Source organism: Alexandromys fortis, unplaced genomic scaffold (assembly GCF_014885135.2).
Source record: "Alexandromys fortis isolate MF-2015 unplaced genomic scaffold, M_Fortis_MF-2015_v1.1 scaffold_63, whole genome shotgun sequence".
In the NCBI taxonomy this organism is placed as follows: Eukaryota; Metazoa; Chordata; class Mammalia; order Rodentia; family Cricetidae; genus Alexandromys; species Alexandromys fortis.
The window spans coordinates 5,854,837-5,870,175 of record NW_026067953.1 but is presented as its reverse complement, the minus strand read 5'-3'; the positions used below and the strand labels follow the sequence as shown (position 1 = coordinate 5,870,175).

The 15,339-nt window shown below is 47.3% G+C and overlaps 1 long non-coding RNA gene across 1 annotated transcript; it reads right to left on the bottom strand.

Annotated features, from left to right (window-relative positions):
- Positions 1 to 11,819: 11,819 nt before the first annotated feature.
- LOC126507237 (uncharacterized) lies at positions 11,820 to 13,941 on the bottom strand. Its single transcript, XR_007593464.1, has 3 exons — positions 13,885 to 13,941; positions 12,400 to 12,510; positions 11,820 to 12,149 (listed from the first exon to the last, which is right to left on the bottom strand). It is a non-coding gene; the product is annotated as an uncharacterized lncRNA (long non-coding RNA).
- Between the last annotated feature and the right edge of the window lie 1,398 nt (positions 13,942 to 15,339).

The window sequence follows — 15,339 nt, the reverse complement described above, 5'->3', positions numbered from 1 at the left end:
TTTTAGTTAGTGGTAAAGGAAGGAAGTTAAATGTACCCTTGAGGGGCTGGAGACAAACTGGTAACCAAAGGAAGAAGAGGTAGAAACAGCAGAGTTGTGGTGAAGGCAAAGGCAGAAAACCCACAATAGCAGCCACAGATTAGATGGTGTCATTGACAGCTGAGCAATCGGTAGGTGGCAATGGAATAGTTTGACAACAGCCGGAGCCAGATGAAGAGCAATGTGAGCAGAGAAACGGCAAGGAGTGGAGAGCTGAGGCTCTGAAAGGCTTGCAGGGACAGTGAAGGGAGGCTACAGCTACTGGCTGCTAGGAGAATTCCAGAGAGCTGTCACGTGCTCAGGGCCAAAGGTCTCAGAGACCCCAGCTTTAAGAGTGGCTGGTGTTAAGTACTAAGAGACCCTGGTTTCCGAGGTCTACACCAGAGCTGTACTAACACGGGGTGCTGTCAGCTGCTGAGCCCCAGTATTGCAGGCTCATTTGGATGTTGCCATGCCAGCTGCAGTCAAAGGCTGTGGGGTTCCTGACGTCCCTGGGACAGGAGAGCTATGGTGCTGCTGGTAGAGCTAAGGATCTCACTATCCAAGAACTATAGCAGGATCTGAACACTAGAGGGCACCACCTGCTGCCGCCACCACCTGTCTGCTGGGACGCCCACGGCTGCTGTCCACTGCGGAGGACCAAGGGAAGCCAAAGCTGCCAGAGCTAGCAAATACTTAAAGCACTTCTTCTTGTCTATGTGTGATTTCTGTCTAGGTAGAACAAAAGGACCTAATCTGGACACGGGAATAGGTTACTCCACAAAATTACATAAATAATATATATATAGTATAATAGATACACATATAGTATATACATATATGTCTATATAATTATATACATAATATGCACACATTATATACATATAGTGTACTCTATATACATATATGTGTGTATATACATACATACACATACATACATATAACATTTAAGAGGATATGGCCTCGTTAGCACACAGGAAAGAAATGTGGAGTCCCCCTTGCATCCCCTTACTTTGGTGATTAAAGTTGAAGTCGTGAGCTAAAGATGAACTCGGCCAGGGCAATGACATGCATCTATAATCGAATCATAGAGGCCAGAGGATTGTGAGCTGGAGGCCAGTTGGAACCCCACTGAAAAATGGATAAACAAGGACTTTTTTTTTTTTTTTTTGGTTTTTCGAGACAGGGTTTCTCTGTGGTTTTGGAGCCTGTCCTGGAACTAGCTCTTGTAGACCAGGCTGGTCTCGAACTCACAGAGATCCGCCTGCCTCTGCCTCCCAAGTGCTGGAATTAAAGGCGTGCGCCACCACCGCCTGGCCTACAAGGACTTTTTTTTTAATAGGCAGACAGAGTTTTGTGAGTTGGAGGCCAGCCTGGTCTACTACATAGCAAGTTTCAGGCTAGCCAGGGCTACATAGGCCCTGTCTCAGAGGAAAATAAGACAGCCAACAGGAAAGGTTAAGGAGCTCTGGTCTGTATTGAATGTGGTGTACAAGACAGGCCATTGCTGAGAGCAAGGCCAGCGCTGCCTGGGATGTCTAGGAATGTAACCATAATATAACCAACAGGACAGGAGGGGTCGGTCCTAAGAGGCCAGCACACTCAAAGGACAGGCAGGTCATTGACGCTTCAGACTTGCCTTCTGTGGGACATGCACAGGCAGAAGTACCTCAGTCACACAGTGTCCTTCTTGTCTCTGCTCCCTCTTCCCATTCTTGACTTCCCACCTCCACAAGCATCAAGGGCTTTGTTAGCTGGGCGATGGTGGCACACACCTTTAATCCCAGTACTTGGGAGGCAGAGGCAGGTGGATCTATGTGTGTTTGAGGCCAGCTTGGTCTACAAAGGACAGCCAAGGCTACACAGAGAAACTGTCTTGGAAATCAAACAAGAGAAGAGCAAGATTTTACTTGTATGTTATGTAGTAAACTTAACCTTTTTTGTTCTATTTCTTTTTCCTATTTCTTGGATCCTCTTGAGAGATGTGGTGTGGACACTGACCCAGGCAAGGAGAAGCTGCCAACTTTAGAAGCTCAGATGGAGATGGGGAGAAGGGGAGAGGGTAGGGGTGGGGAGAAGGGGAGAGGATGGGGGGAAAAAGGGAGAGGGTGAGGCTCACAAATAGTTGTATGTGGTGGTTTGAATGACAATGTCTTGGCTAAGGTCACCACATTGAGACCCAAACCAGAAGAAGCTGTAACTCCCCATGCCTGGGCATCTCAGTGGCCATCTTGTGGCTTTCCCTCTGACCCATGCCAGTGTCCCACCTCTTCTGTGAATGTCGTAGCTCAGCTCTCTTGGTCTCACCATGACATCCATGCGGCAGCCTGTTTGTGAGCATTCCTGACACTCCAGGTTTTCCTGGGGGCAGGTGAGAATACATTAATGAGCAGGAAGAAAATTTTTTTTCCCTAATTGATTTTATAACAAGCAAACAAATAAAATATATAGCATGCCATATGATAATAAATTCAACAGAGAAAATGAAACAGGATGAAGAATGTACGGCCGTGGTTGGGTGGTCCTGACTTTCAGTAGCAGGCGTTGATAGAAACCACTGGAATGTCTTTATCAAGGCTACTTTTTCTTCCATTTGGGTCTCAAACCCAGAGCCTCACACACGAGACAAAAGTGCTCTGCCTCACTTCGAGGCATGAACTGTGTATTTCGGAAAGCTAGTCCAAAAGGTCTCAACATTTAACCACGTAGAAATGACTAACAGCGAAAGAAATGGGTGCTCTTGCATACCTTCAAGCCTCACACAATGCATGCGTGTACTTTAACACCATACACTGTTACATTAATGCTCATAAGTTTTATGTCTTTAATTAAAAAATGTAAAAGTTTGTGTGTGTGTGTGTGTGTTGTGGAATATTACTTTAACTCGTTAAAGATGTGTTACATTTGTTTTCACTGCATTTGTTTAATGATGCAAAGATGTCTTGCTTTGCCTGCCTAAGGCATCTGATTGGTCTAATAAAACACTGAACGACCAATAGGTAGGCAGTAGAGGAACAGGCAGAGCTGGTGGGCAGGGAGAATAGGTAGTAGAGGAATGTAGGCTTGAGAGAGAAGAGATTGAGGGGGAAAGAAAGGGAGAAGCCCGAGGCCAGTCAGGCAGCCACCAGCCAGCTAGACACGGAAGAAGTAAGAAAAGTAGGACATAGAGAATGAAAGAAAGGTAAAAAAGCCCCAAGAGAAACAGGGCAGATTAAGTTCTAAGAGCTGATGGGACAAGCATAAGATAAGGTCGAAATTCATAATTAACATCAAGTCTCCGTGTCTTTATTTGGGAGCTGGCTGATGGCCCAAAAGAAAGCCTGCTTCATGTGTGCATGTCTGTGGATGTCTGCAGGTGTGCACATGCCGCAGCATGCCACAGCATGCATGTGGAGGTCTGAGGACGGCTTTCAGGACTTGGTTCTTGCCTTCCATCTTGTCAAGGCAAGGTCTCCCTTGTTTCTGCCCCTGCACAGCATACAGCAGGCTAGCTGTACATACAGCAGGCCCACACGCGTACAGTGGACTCTTCTGTTCCTGTCTCCCATCTCTCTATAAGAGGGCTGGGATTGCAGGCACGAGACACAGTGTCTGGAAGGGGTCCTGGGGCAAGTTTAGTATTCATGGTGTATGTTTTGGGTTAAAGAATTTTGAAATTTTTATTACATGCACTCTTTTAAATGTAATTTGGGTAAAATTACCTCAGATGATAATCTGGTATCCTAAGTAAACCCCAGCTTCAGAGTGTGTTCTGTGGGGAAATATATTGTCCTGGTGTCTGACAGGTTCCTGCTGTTCAGATACTTATCAGCAGAGGGCGCTCTGCATCCAAATACCATCTCAGGGAAACTATCTTTATAATGAATGCCCTGTGTGCAAGCCTTTAATCCCAGCTGTTAGAAGGGAGACAGGTGGATCTTTGAGTTTGAGGCTAGCCAGGTCTACTAGTTCCAGGTCTAGATAGTTTTAGGACAGCCAGGACCTCCACAAAGGAAAGCCTGTCTCAACAACAACAACAACAGCAGCAGCAGCAACAGCAACAACAACAACAACAACAAGGGTTTTCTGTAACCTTCTCTGCTCTAGGGCTGCCAGGGGACCCAGGAGCTCTCTCTATCCTGGCCCGCTCTTTCTCCCTGTGGCCCCAAGCCTTTTCATTCAGAGGCCTCATGTGGTGGTTTGAATGGAAATGGCTCCCATAGATTCCTGTGTTTGAATGTTTGGCCTACAGAGAGTGACACTATTAGCAGGTGTGGCCTTGTTGGAGTAGATACGGCCTTTTTAGAGGAAGTGTGTCACCATGGAGGAGGCGGGGTTTGAGGTCTTATATGCTCAAGATGTACCCAGTGTGGTTCATGGTTCACTTCCTGCTGCCTGCAGATCAAGAGGTAGAACTCTCAGCGCCCTCTCTGGCAGCATTGTCTGCCTGCACGCTGCCATGCTTCTTGCCATGATGATAATGGACTAAAACTCTGAAACTGTAAGCCAGCCTGAGTAAATGGTTTCTTTTATAAGAGATGTGGTCCTGGTGTCTCTTCACAGCAATAGAAACCCTGTTGCATGAATTCTAATTGGCCTTAATAATAAAAACCCAGAGTCAGATATTGGGGTAAATGTTGAAATATCAGAGAAGTAAAGGAGCCAACCTCTAGGCAGACAAGCAACGCAGGCGCCCGCAGACAGAGCGAGCAGACGCAGGCACGCAACGCAGGCCGCAGGCTGCAGCCGGGACGGCGCGGTGGCAGAGGACGCAGGCGGCAGGGACCAGCTCGCAACACCGAGAGCAGATCGCCCCACTACAATTAAATCAAAGAGGTAGGCCTTTGGTTGGTGAGGTCCCTGGCAAACGGGGAGCTGGGTCCTGTTCCGGAAAACCCTTCTGAGGGGTGAGAGAGTTCTTGGCCCCCGGCAGGAGCCAGGAAACAGAGCGAGGGCAATTAGTAAGAGAAGCCTCTGGCCAGCAGAGAAACCTGATCCGATTTTAAAAGACAAATTAGATAGCATTGAAAGGAGGAGATGGGCAGGTGCCAAGGCAGAACTTCACCCAATAATCTGAAAAACAACGTGAAAACACCAGAACCCAAAGATCTTACAACAGAAGGACTTGAACACCCTAACATAGAAGAAGTGGAAAAAATTGACTTTATGAAAGCAAACAACATGTAAAAAACAGCTTTATAGAAATGGATGAGAAGTATAACAAAAAGTTTGAAGAAATGAGTAAATACGTACATGAGACCCTGGGAAACCAAGAAAAAACGATCGAACAGGTAATGGAAACAGTTCAAGAATTGAAAACTGAAATGGAAGCAAGGAAGAAAACACAAATTGAGGAACAGCTGGATATGGAAAATCTAGGTCAACGAGCAGAGCCTACAGAAACAAGCATAATCAATAGAATACAAGAGATAGAAGAAAGACTCTCAGATTCTGAGGACACCATAGAGAAAATAAATGCACTGATCAAAGAAAACAGCAAAGCCAACAAATTCTCATCACAAAACATTCAAGAAATATGGGACACAATAAAAAGACCAAACCTAAGAATAATAGGAATAGAAGAAGGAGAAGAATCACAGCTCAAAGGCCCAGAAAATATTTTTAACAAAATTATGGAAGAAAACTTTCCCAACATAAAGAAAGATATCCTTTTGAATATTCAAGAAGCTTAGAGAACACCAAACAGACTAGATCAAAGAAAAACATCCCCTCGCAATATAATAATCAAAACACAAAATATACAGGTTAAAGAAAGAATATTAAGAGCTGCAAAGGAAAAAGGCCAAGTAACCTATAAAGGTAAACCAATCAGAATTACACCTGACTTCTCTATGGAAACCATGAAAGCCAGAAGGTCCTGGATAGAGGTACTTCAAAAACTAAGAGACTATGGATGCAAATCCAAACTTCTATACCCAGCCAAGCTAGTGTTCACTATCAATGGAGAAAACAAGACATTCCAGGATAAGAACAAATTTAAACAATACGTAGCCACAAATCCAGCCCTACAGAAAGTAATAGAAGGAAAATCGCAACCCAAGGAATCCAACATTGCCAACACGGCCTACAATAACTCAGGCATCTAGCGAACCTTCACCAGCACAACTCAATGGGGATGTTCTATCGGGAACTCACCAAGGCCAGCTGGCCTGGGTCTGAAAAAGCCTGGGTTAAAACCGGTTGAGTTGTGCTGGGGGTAGCATTGTTGTTGCCTTCTAACTTTAATCCGTGGTGATCTGATAAGACACAGGTGGACACTGATATTCTTTTGTATCTGTGGAGGTTTCCTTTGTTTCCGAGTATATGGTCAATTTTTGAGTAGGTTCCATGAGCTGCAGAGAAGAAGGTATTTTCTTTCCTTTTTGGGTGGAGTGTTCTTTAGATGTCTGTTAAGTCCATTTGTTTCATTACCTCCAATAATTCTCTTAATTCTCTATTAGGTTTCTGTCTGATTGACCTGTCTATTGGAGAGAGAGGTGTGTTGAAGTCTCCTACTACTAGTGTGTGTGGTTTGATGTCTGCCTTGAGTTCTAGTAATATTTCTTTTATATACGTGGGTGCTTTTATATTAGGAGTGTAGATATTCAGGAGTGAGATGTCATCCTGATGAATTGTTCCTGTTATGAGTATAAAGTGTCCCTCTCTGTCCTTATATTCCCCTCTCTGCCCAGTCATATCCCTTTCTGTCTTCACCCTTCACTGAAAGGTATGGGATCCCAAGTATTGTGACTAAAGGTGTGAGCCACCACTGCCTGGCTCTGTTTCTGTCTTAGACGGATCAATCTTGTGTAGCCCAGGGTGGCCTTGAACTTGTAGAGATCTGTCGGTCTGCTTTTGCTTTTCCAGTGCTGCGATTAAAGGTGTGAGCCACCACTGCCTGGCCTCTGTGGCTAACTAATGGCTTAGCTCTGCACTCTGATCTTCAGGTAAGCCTTATTTGTTAGATCACAAACAAAATATCACCACAAAACTCTAACTAGGACACCTGGTATTTGCCCCCTCTTGTGCTCAGACCCTGTATTTTGGCTCTGCTTTCTGGAGTTGGCCCCCTTCCTTAACCTTTAGTCCTGGTCCAGGCTCTTCCTGGCTGGGACCACTAACGCTGAATAGGTCAAACTACCCCAGTTCTGTCATCACTGTATCCCCTCATCCTCATTGTCTCTGGAAACCCCAACTCGGGAATCTGGTGTGGCCTCTCTGTATGCTCATGGAAGGATGGGTATCTTGCTCCATGTAGATAGTTCTGTGCACCCCAGGGCCTCTAATGGGCTAGGGGACGCCTCAGAAGAGATGGTAGATTTCCATTCTCTCCACTCTGCCAAAATTCTTTATTTTCACACCAGCAGCCTCTCAGGTCCGCTAAAGTAAATTTAAATGTAGAGAAAAAAAGAAATGAAAGAACACAAGCCAACCCTTGTTCTACCACACTGAGATCACCGGAGTCAATTTGATGTGTTCCTTGAAGCGTTTTCCTTCCAGTTGTATAATAAACAATTATTGCAGCCCCACTGTATGGTGGCAGAACCCTCCCTCTGTTTTTCTTTTTTGGGACAGATCTCATTACACACCCCGGGGTAGCCTTACACACACAGTCTGACTGCCTCAGTGTAGAGAGACTGACAGGCACGCACTAACATCCGGTTGCCCTCTCTGGTGTGTTTTCTAGGTCAGAAGTCAGCGCATTTTGTGTTGTTTCTCGGTCGCTTTCCACCTTGCTTTTTTGAGACAGAGCTCCTTGACCTCATAGCTCACTGATTGAGCCCGGCCGGCTGTTGGGAAGCCCCAGGGACCCTCCTGTCCTCAGCTACCCAGCACCGGGGTTACAGGTGCCGCTGCCACGCCTGGATTCTTTTTCGTGGATACCAGAGTCCAAACCCAGGTCCCCATGCTTGTGCAGGAAGCACTTTACCCACCGACCCACCTCCTCGGCCTAGTTTTCTGCTTCTAACTGAAGTATCATATTACCATAAATAGCTCCTCCATGCTATCAGCTATATTTTGAAAACCATTTATCGACAACCCCGTCTCACTGTATGAAAAGGGAAAGGAACTTGAAAGTTGTCAGAACCAAAACTGAATCCTTGTGCCATCTTTACGAGGAGGCACCTTAGGCATGGTGGCCTGATAGACAGTCGCCATGGCAAAGGACTCTGCTGGAGCCACAAGCCCGCCCGGAGGCCAGCTCAGCCTCACTCAAGGAATACTTGTGTAAGCGCAGCTGCCCAACACCTGTCTGCCAAGTCTTAGGCAGATGCCCCGTTCTAATCCTATGACCAAGGGCCACTGCCTAAAATTGCCTGCTGTAAGGTATTTCTCTCCTTCCCACCTTTAAGGCATACCCCCGTGGCAGCCTCTTTCATTCACCAGTGGGTTAGTCGGGCATATGTGTTCCATTGCAATGCGTGGGGATTCCCAAAGATGCACCAGTATTCTTTAGAGACTTGCTTTTGGGCTTTAAAAAAGATTGACATTTAATACGTATGTACCAGAAGCCTCCTCCATGCCAAGCACTGTTGTAGGCATAGGAGAATCAAGCAACGTCACCACCTTATAGAACAGACCTTCCATCAGTAAGGAAACATTCCACAAAGTCCTATCTCCCTGTTGGGGTGGAGCCTGAGATCCCAAACCTCTGTTTCTTTAGTATTTTGGAATATTCACAACCAGAATCTGTGGATGTTGGCTGGAGATAGGAAGATGGCTGGATCTTGCTGGATAGGAGCCTAGCTCCAGCCAGGTTCAGTGAGAAACCTTGCCTCGGAGGAATCAGGTTGAGAACGACAGGCTAGCTCATGTTCTTCTCTCACCTCTGTACACATACACACAGGTGTGAACACCCTTACACACAGTGCTCATACACCACACACACACACACACACACACACACACACACACACACACACACACACCAAAACACCCCAAAGGAAAGAGAAGGGTACACACAGAAATAACAAGCAAATAGAAAGTTCTGGATTCCTTGCTCTATCTGCTGTTCCATGAGTGAGACTCAAGGAGAATCACCCTTAGCTACTTGGGTTCCCTTAAGAAAAGGGGCTGGTGTCTTGTTCCCCGACATAGGTTCCCATTACAGACCAGTGTGTGCCAGACGACAGTGTACGAGAGCTGCTGGTGAGAACTCAAGCCAGGGACTCAGAGCGACAGAGAGCCTGCTCCCTGGTTCTCACTGCCTTGACCATATGTGACAGTTCACGGTGACAGAGGGAGGAGATGACAGCTGCCGGTTTCCTGTACACCTGTCACTTGTCAGGCACAAGTGGAAACCACCCAAAGCAGCTGCTGGAGATTTCTGTGGATCCCAGCCAAGAGACTTTGTTGCAGCCCCGGCAGGGAGAGGCCTGAGAGGCTGACCCTGGAGGGAGTGGCTGGTAGGGATCACGAGAGGTCATTCACAAGTCATAATGTCAGAGGACAGGCTGCATGGAGGTCCCCAGTGGACTCTACAGACAGAACCTAATGGAATTTTTGAAGGAGCAGGCACATGGGCCAACTGAAGTCAGTCAAGAGATTGGGGGAACATTTCCCTCCACGACTTGGTTCCTAAGGAAAGGTCACCTATGTAGAGTGTGTGTCAGCAGGAAGGCTGGTCTTGCTCTCAAGACAGTCATGGGTGACTCTCTGAGAACAAGACTTCTGCTTCTCCGACGGTCCCTCGGGCATCTTATGGCTCCCTTAGAACGCTGGGGCATCAGAGGCTGTAGGGGCGGGGCAGGTGCAGGGCGGGACAGGTGGAAGGAAAAGGCTCCATCTCTGCCCAGTGGATTCTTGAGCCAGGGTTTGGGTCTGACCGGGGTAGGTATTTTGGAGCAGACTGGACTTCTGAAGCAGTCCCCCAAACATGTGATCATTCTTAGCACTGGAGATGGTCAGAAATCCTGCGTGGGAAAGGGTGTGGCTCAAGGTGGGGTGAAGGAAAGCTGAGGCTGGAGCTCAAAGCCACGTCAGCTTAGAACTCTCCCGAACTATACTGAGCCAGTGCTCATCCACCCGTCCCTCAGTGCCCATCCACCCGTCCCTCAGTGCCCATCCACCCGTCCCTCAGTGCCCATCCACCCGTCCCTCCGTGCCCATCACCCGTCCCTTAGAGTTTATGGAGCATCTATTGGGCAGCCTCCGGACAGAGTGCTGAATGGCTAAGCTCCTGGGAACACATCCTTGTCCCTCAGTATTCCATGCTCTGGCCATGCCCCATGACTGTGCTTTGGTATAGGTGGCTCCTCAGCCTGGAACCTCTGGCTCTTCAGGGCAGGCTCGCTTCTGGGAATCCCTTTTGTTCTCTCAGGACACACTGGTATGCTTCAGTCACTGGCTCAGGTGTCATGTCCTCTCAGGCATAGGATCCCTCAGTAAAAACAGCTACTGAAAGTCAGGGGTGGTGTTGCGTGCATTTAGTCCCAGCATGTGGGAAGTGGAAGCAGGCAGATTTCTGTGCGTTCCAGGCTATCCTAGAGAGTTCCAGGACAGCCAGAGCTACATAGTGAGACCCTATCTCAGAAATGGATGGAATTAGTAAGGATGACTCTGACATAGCCTGCGAGACCGTTGGGAGCACCTGGCTCCTACTTGTCGCTCTCAGAGCTTCACTCTGGAGACCCTGTCTTGTCTCTCAGATGCCATGAGGAAGAAATAGGAGAGAGCATATTAAAGGGATCCTGGGTCCGGGTGGCTCGGCACAAAGATGTCTTAGGGTAGAGTTGTTTCTAGCCACAGCCAGATGGGTCATCATCACTTGACAAAACCTCTGATGAGTACCCTCTACTCCATGAGTACTTGTGGATTAACAGCTCAGGGGAATGATGAAGGTGGTGGTGATGGTGGTGATGATGGCAGTGGTGGTGATGATGATGATGGTGGTGATGGTGGTGATGGTGGTGATGGTGATAGCGATGGTGGTGATGATGGTGATGGTGGTGATGATGGTGATGGTGATGGTGGTGATGGTGATGGTGGTGATGATGGTGATGATGGTGAGGGTGGTGATGATGGTGATGATGGTGATGGTGGTGATGATGGTGATGATGATGATGATGGTGAGGGTGGTGATGATGGCAGTGGTGGTGATGGTGATGGTGGTGGTGATGGTGATGATGGTGATGATGGTGATGATGATGATGATGGTGAGGGTGGTGATGATGGCAGTGGTGGTGATGGTGATGGTGGTGATTGATGGTGATGGTGGTGATGGTGATGGTGGTGATGGTGGCGATGATAGTGGTGATGATAATGATGGCGATGGTGGTAGTGATGATGGTGATAATGATGTAATCTGTATATGTATATATGCATTACATATTACACAAATCTAAATATATATTATTTATCTATTTATTTTTATTTTATGTGTTTGTCTGTATGAGGATATTGGATTCCCTGAAACTGGAGTTACAGACAGTGTAGGCTGCTATGTGGGTGCTGGAAATTGAACCCAGGTCCTCTTGAAGAGCAGTTGGTGCTCTTAACCTCTGAGCCATCTCTCCAGCCCATGTAATACATATCTAAATATGTAATAATTACCTCTCTATTTGCTTTACCCATAATTCTTGCTTTTTTGAGCAACCCTTGTTTCTTGCACCTATTTGGGGATTCCCATTTCCCTGCATTTATTTGTAATAAATAATAATTTATATTATTATTTATTAAATATCATTTAGCATTCAATATTAATATATTCATATTATACTGATAATGATTAACCATAATAATTAATGTTATGTTAATTGTAATAAATAAATAATTAATATTTAATAAATATATTTATTAAATAGTGTGTTGACAATTTCATACATGTATGCAGTGTCTTGGTCATATCTACTGCACAGCATCTCCTCTCCCTCCTGGAAACTTACCCCAATGTGTTGCTCTTGCACTATTATGCTCTCTTCATTTTATGAATTAAGCCATTGAGCTCAATTAGCACTTTACTCATGTACATGAGTGTGGGGCCGTTCACTAGAGCAGGGCAGTCTACCATGTGTGTACATGTGTGTCGCAGTGCACATATGAAGGTCAGAGGGCAACCTTCTGGAGATGGTCCTCTCCTTCCACCGTGGGCTCCGGGGATAACACTCAAGTCCTCAGGCAAATGCTGTCATCAGTTAAGACATCTTGCTGTCCTTTATGTTATAAATTAATTACTAAATTAGCTTACAGTTTAGTGAGGTTCCAAACGGCCTTCCATGTAAATCTTTAACTTTGGTTAGCCTTCTCCCAATCTTTCTCCCCTGTTTTCTCGCTCCCATCCCCACTAAAACCTTTATTATTCCTCTCTACTTTTAAATCACTATATATTTTGCTATCCTCATCCCACCCCCTTTAAGGCCTCTTCCCTCCCCTCCTTTCATGGGCCTTGTCTAACTTCTTCACCTGCACAGATCTCTCCTCTTATCGGAAGACTTTTCCATTCATGGCTTATGGAGACAGCTGGGGGTCCCATTCTCTTTCTGAGGCCGTGTTCCTGTCTGTTCCTTGGAACATCTGTGAAGGAAATGCAACGGGCTTCCCTGACGATGGGATAAGGCCCCAAAGGGTCTTGAGTACACCCTGGGACAGGAGCTAAGCAGCCGCCATCTGAACTCCTCTGCCTTATCCCAACCCAGGCTGGGCTCTGCCTGAGCTTTGCTACCCCAGGCCATCAGAGCCACCCACCAGCACATTCCTGTGTCCCCACTGACTGCCTCCAACCCTCAGAAGACATCAGCTGTGTGCTCAGGGAAGTCCTCGCGGGGGTAAGACTAGGTGTGATGTGTAAACAGGAGCGTTCCCCAAATGTCAAAACGTGCCACTCTGGTTGTCTTGGCAAAGCCTTCTTGACAGATTAACCTCCCTGGGGAACCTCAGCAAGCAGCAAGTCCCTGCGGTATTTTAACAGCTGAAGCACCAGCTGCCTAACGGATTCCAGGCGGCGGGAACGGAGCCATCTATGGAATGCTGTTGGTGTGGTAGGCACAGGGAAGGCTCAGATTCAGGTGTGTCTGTGGGCCTTCCCTGGGGCAGAACAGTGGGTGAGGCCTGGCCCCACCCAAGTTGAGCAAACGCTATCTTCAACTGAGCCTAGTCTGTCCTAGCCACTCCCCAGCCACAGACCCTTTCGTCAGCTTATTGCTCTTGTTTCCTTTGAGGCTTGAGACTCGTACTATATTCGGTGCTATTATATATTTATATGCAGCGGTACTATAGCAAGAACAAGCAGAAGGGCTGTAGGTCAGTGGGAGAGCCCTTGCCTGGCATGTGTGAGGCTCTGGGTTCAATCCCCAGCACTGCCAGAAAAGAAACAAATAAATAGATACAAACTTCCAGGGATTCCTTTCTTTGTATCCAGTCTTAAAGCACTCTTTAGTCACTTGGAGTCATAACAAGGCGTGAGTCTCACAGCAGGACAGATGGTCCTTGGGACCCCCATGGGTCCTTAGGGAGAGACCGCAGGGCTCGGAGGCTGGTATGTGCCTCTGGGTTTCACCTAGGTGTCCTAACACATTTCTTGAGCCTTTATTGTGGGCACAGTACTCTGGTTCAAGAAGTGGAAAACTCAGTCCTGACATTGGGGGAGGATGGTCACTGCTGCCTCGGGGGCCTCTAGTGGTGGTGTTGACAACAATGGCCTCTGTTTGATGAGTGGGTCCAAGGAGCCAGGCTCTGCGGTGAGCTTTCCACTTAATGGTGTTACGGAAAGCCTGCCTGTAGCGGTACAGTTGGAAAAGAGAAAGCAAAAAACAAGGCTCGGAGAGGGTGCTGGGTGGGGAGGTGTAGGGAAGGGGCTCAGTCAGTACAGTGATGGATATATAGGGAGGAGGACCCAAATCTCATACCCCCGAACCCACACAAACCAGAGCCACGCTTGGCAGCACATACCTGAAATCCCTGCTGGGGAGGACCCTGAGGCTTGCTGGCTCCAAGCCAGTGAGAGACCTTGTCTCAAAAACTAAGATGGGTAGTGACAGAAGAAGAAACCCAGGTGTTGAATTAGGAGCGGCAGGGCTGCGCCCCCCGCACCCGGCCGCCCACATGGCTAGCTAATGCCCCGAAATAATTACACGGAAACTGTATTCTTTCAAACACTGCCTGGCCCGGCTAGTTCCAGCTTCTTATTGGCTAGCTCTTACATATTGTTCTAACCCATGTCTAATATTCTATGTAGCCCACGAGCTGGCTTACCAGGGAGGATCTTAACCTGTGTCTGTCTGGAGCGGGAGAATCATGGCGACTCCTCGACTAAGCTTCTTTCTCCCAGAATTCTCTTCTGTTTTCTCCACCCACCTAAGGGTGGGCCTATCAAGGGGCCTAGGCAGTTTCTTTATTAATAAGAAATCACTCCCACATCACCCAGGCATGACCTCTGACCTTCACATCACGTGCACACACATGTGCAGACCCTCATGTGCACCCATACACCTGCAAATACACGCAGTGCCCCCCCCCCCAATGAATGAAAGTCAGAACGTGACCTTATTTGAAAATAGGGGCATTATAGACTTTATTTGTTCAGCTGGGTAGGTTAATATGGAATTATCATGAGGGCAAAGTGACCCCCTTATCCTAACACGATGGGCATCTTTAAAGAGGGCTTCTGGTTTCCCAAGCTGAGGGAGACCGTGTTTCTATTGTAAATCACTCTGATGGGGATCATTTGTAAGAGAAGATTTGGGAAACAAAACCAGAGAGGCTAGGTAAGTTGCCCAGGTCACACAGCAAGAAAACAGGTCCCCTGGGATTCCCAAGCAGGTTCTGACCTCATTGCTCTAACTCATCATTGAGAGATGAGTCAACAGTCAGCGATCCAGTTGTGTTAGTGTGGGAGCAGGGCGGGAGTCAAAGTGGCACTGGCCCTATTATCACCGTCGAGTTAATTAATTACCCGTCATCCCTGATCTCTCCCTGCTCCGTACACTTCCCCGGGTTGATGTGGAGATCAGAGAGATAATGAACGCCTTGTTCTCTTTCAAGGCCCGGACAACGGCAAATTATATTATCATTAACGGTATCACCAGAGCAATGGAAGAAAGAAAAATACAGCTAACATTCTTTTTTTCACACCCTCTGCAGTGTGTTTATCAAAAGCAGTAACAGTTTGTCCTGATTGGGAGAAGAGGAAATCAGCCACTGTGATGTCCCTGGAACTGTGGTTAGGAAGAGGAGAGAGTGACCCTGAGCTGTCACTCTTGCTGCGTCCCCTCCTATGGCCGTGTGACTTTTATTGCCCCACCTTCCTCCAGCGGGGTCCAGTCTGCACCAGCAGGTCCTCTGCCCTTCAGTGCTATCAGTGCACGTGGTTGTTGCCTTTGAGGCTTGGGGATGTAGCAAGAGTAA